The following is a 4,354-nucleotide window of genomic DNA, read 5'->3' as shown; positions in this document are numbered from 1 at the left end:
AACACACCTACATTAGAAATATTTTTAAAGATAATTTGAGATAAAGTTCTGTCGGTAAAAGTACATTTCGACCCCCCACTCAAAAAAAAAAAGAAAGAAAGAAATGTAAATTTAAATTATAAAGTAAAAATGATGGTACGAATAAATAAAAAAAATAGATACAGAATAATAATATATTCACATATTTCAAAAATTTAAATCACACAGTAGATACTGTACAGTGCCTACTATTTTTAAATCGTTTAGGATTGAATACCTTTTTTCGCTAAAAAAAACCCACACTCCTGTACGGATTTTTTAAAAGCATATCAAAGGCATTAAAAATGTTTTTACTGTTTCGAAGGACACTCAACTTCGGAAATAACCAGACTTTGACAGCCATTTTCTCACCAATTTTACCTCTGACTCCAGACGACCCTCGACATCTTCAATCAAAAATACCACTAGATCTACTTCTATTCAAGCTAAATGGATAAATATTTTCCTCAAAAGCAAATCAGTCGAACAGGATTGAGATAGATGATACCAGTAACTCATTGTGCCCTAAGACTGACGAGCGTCTGATTTCTCCATGTCGTGTCACTGGATTGTTTTTATTGTTTTTGTTTTTGTTTCTGTTTTTGTTTGGAGGTGTGGGTTTAAGCCCTGAAGATGCGAAATTTAAAAAAAAAATCTGTCGTCTGTGTTGAAGCCGGTAAATGCTTCGCTGTTGCGCTCAGGAGACCCGATTCGATTCTCGAATGGGAGGATGATTTTGTCAAGTATACATCGGTCATTCTGCTGTGATGTTGTATTTTTCTCAGCCCAGATTGGCAATGAAAGGCAGAGTCGAAAGCCCATCTAGTGAATGAGGTAAATTGTATCGACATCAAGAAATAAAATTATGTTTAAAAAGAAATTAAAAAGGATGAACTTTAATGTATAGTCATCACTAACCAAACTCCTCAGAGACATCCCTTTCTGATATGTTTACAAGACAAGTTTGAAAAAGCCCAAAGTTCGTTGTAGAGCTAATGAACATTTTATTTTGTGTTGGGTTTTGAGTAGCATAGATATGCTCTCCGAACCTTTTACCATAGCCACCCAAACGTCATTCTCGGGCTAGCTATTATGACGGCTCAACTCCAGGTCATTTCCAGTGGCGGGGTGTAGTGAAGGTCTAAAGGGCTTGAGCCCCACCCACTCCCACCCTCAAATCTTTCCCTGCGCAAATGAATGTTTCTTCTAATAATCGAGATAATCAGTTGAACCTGTTAGAACTGTTTCAGAATCTTCCCCCTCCGCCTTTAGTTGCAAGCGGTGAACACACATCTTTGCTAGTTTATCCAATCACTGTAGTCACCGCTTGCAACGATAGTAACCTAACAGCCAATCAAATGTGTTTAGGGCTCAGCAAAGGATGAGCCCATTCCCATGGTCCTTTCTTAATGAAACTCTTCTTGGAAAAAGGTAAAAGAAAGAAACGAGAGCCCGTGGAAACTGTTGTTAGAGAGGGCTCGTTCTCTGCCAGCCCAGAGAATGGGGGGAAAGTTCATGACACACTTTCCCCAGAGACCCAGCAACCAAAACACGCTCAGGGCCCACGTTTTAGGAATGCCTGGTTTTCTGCGACCCCACGGCCTAATTCAGTTACTGTTGTAAGTGTACGTTTGCGTGTTTAATTGATTTTTTTCTTTTGTAAATGTTCTACGGCGCTCATGACTGTATAAGTATAAGGTCATATGAGCGCGTTTGCGTGTGAGTGTGTAAACGAAACATACTCACACATAACTGGACCAAGGCCAAGAAAATCTTACCTTTGAACTCTACCTACCCTAATTGCTCAGCCCCACCCACATTTAGAACTACCCACCGCCACTGGTCTATTCGAGACACTATTGTTTCTAAGTTACTCAAAGAAGGAGTAACAAAATGTGATCAAAGCTAACAAGGTAACAGAAAGTCCGATGTAAAGAGAATAAAGTAGAAGCAATTGAAAAGGTAGCGGGGGTGAGTTACGCAATAAAAAATAATATGAGCTGCCCAACTCTGTCCGTAACCTAAAGGGGCCCATAAACATTTTAAAAATTTGCAAAAGTTTGATACATATTGATGCACAATTGCCCACACACTTTTGAGGGGGGGGGGGGGGGTCCCTCAAAATTCAGTATTGTCAAAATCTTCAACATGTACAGAAGAGAAATCGAGAGAAGTAGGAGAGGGTTGTTGTTGTTTTTTTTGGGGGGGTGGGGGTGGGGGTGGGGGTCGGGGGTAAATGGGCTGCTGGAGAAAATATATGGGGGTGGGGGGGGTCTTTCTTGCTATGGCTTCTTTTCTTCTTCCCACAACATTCTGATTAACAGAAAAAAATCGGGAAAAATATAAAACTTGGTTTGATTTGTGAGATGAGAAAGAAATGTCACAAAAAAGAGAAAGAGCGAAAATGTGTCTTGCCATTCTATCTTGTGCAAGTTCTATTAGTTTTCTATTTTTTAAAAATATATATGACTGCTGAAGGAAGTCTCTCTCTTGCCCTTTTTAACTCCCAGAATAAGCCATTAACAACCTTTCTCAAGGGAAACCTGTCCTGTGCTTCCTTTTTTAGTTGTTTCCATGGTGTAAGGTCCTTCATCTTCAAGAACTGGATGTAGTCTTGTTTTTGCTGTTGATGTTTTTACAGCTGTTTTTTGTTTGTTTTGTTTTATGGGAAAAAGCTGCGAACCTTTTGCCCAACCGACCTTAAGTCGCCTTCTACGACATGCGCGGTACAGATACAGTTGTCTTATTTTATTCTTTGCTCCCTGTCTCTTGGACAGGGCCCCGAGAATCACACGGGTGGCTGAAGGATGTGGTACACGGAAAAAGGGATAGTCGATAGTTCAGCGATTCTGGAAATCAGTGTCAAGTGCATGTATGTATACTGTAAGAAAAAACTTTGACCTGTAGTCCTTAGGGCTTAAGAGCAAGGCCAAGAACATCATGTTAGACAGAAGTGGAGGTAGATTATGCAAAGAAACATGACAGCGAGTGAACTCAGAGGGACGAAGATGCTCAGGTTTCTGAAAAGTACCATTAATAACTAGTGCTCCATTCGAAGTAGCTGGAAGAGAGAGAGCGAGAGAGAGAGAGAGAGAGAGAGAGAGAGAGAGAGAGAGAGAGAGAGAGAGAGAGAGAGAGAGAGAGAGATGCATAATTCTTTGGAATGTGTAATAAGATGTTTCGAGAGATAACTTACCTGGTCTTCGATAAATTATACTGTTATGGTTAATGTTTTTGTTGTAATGACAGTCAAAAGTACTTAATGTTTGTAATGTATCAGTCAGTGTTGGTGGTTCTGAGGAACAATAAGATCAAACCATGGCAGAATATTATGTTTGTTTCAGTACGTGTTTTACGATACGACTTGCCACACAATATGTCATGTAAGTGCCGAATACTGGAGGTGTTACAAGAGAGTAAAAAACACAAAAAGGAAGGGCGATATGGGCGATAAATGTTTGATAGAAGAGACAAATTGCACCAGAGACAGAACATAAGCTAGCTGCAGTAAATACCTAAAAAAAAAAAGGAAAACAAGAGATGATAATATAAGTTAAGACAACTTTATTGATTCTCCACCAGAATGCAATTTCACAACACAAAATATGAACCTTTTGCTTTTTAGTATAGTACTAGCAGGAGTACGCGCAGACACACAAATACCCACGAACATACACACACACACACACACACACACACACACAAACGCATACACACAAAGCAAACGCACACTCGAATAAATAGCATTATACATACGTACAAACACGCGTGCACATCCTCACCCATAATGCGAGCATAAAACTGTATTACATAATTATACCAGTATTATAATATATAAACATATTATAGAGGTATGCAAGTATGCAAACAAATTAAGGAGGTCCTTCTCTTTAATTTACAAAGCAACAAAAGAAGCCGTGGCAACAATCAATTCAATTTTTTTTTAATGGAAAACCAGAAACCGCTATGTTTTTAAATGAAAACAATTTTACAGAGACTCAACTGAATGACCAGTCTTTTTCCAACATACTGATGAAAATATTATAATCTGTGTTTCCTGGTAAAGGAAAGCATTTCGTTGCTATTTTAGTCTTTGGATGCGTAACATGCTAGCCGTGACTTTCAACATTTAGATACCACGTGTTTGTACATGTATGCCCTTCCACGTACATAGTATAATTATACTTCACATATGTGCATATATAAAAGTTAAAATAGAAATTGTCAGAAAGTATTTCTTGCAAAGGAAACATTTTATCTTATCTTATCTTAGGTATAACATTTTTCTGCCAAAGTAACCTTCTCTGTCTTCGTCCTTATTTCATTTCTTCGGGGG

This window comes from Aplysia californica, unplaced genomic scaffold, assembly GCF_000002075.1.
Source record: "Aplysia californica isolate F4 #8 unplaced genomic scaffold, AplCal3.0 scaffold00189, whole genome shotgun sequence".
In the NCBI taxonomy this organism is placed as follows: Eukaryota; Metazoa; Mollusca; class Gastropoda; order Aplysiida; family Aplysiidae; genus Aplysia; species Aplysia californica.
The sequence above is the reverse complement of the archived record's forward strand: the minus strand, read 5'-3'. Positions refer to the sequence as shown.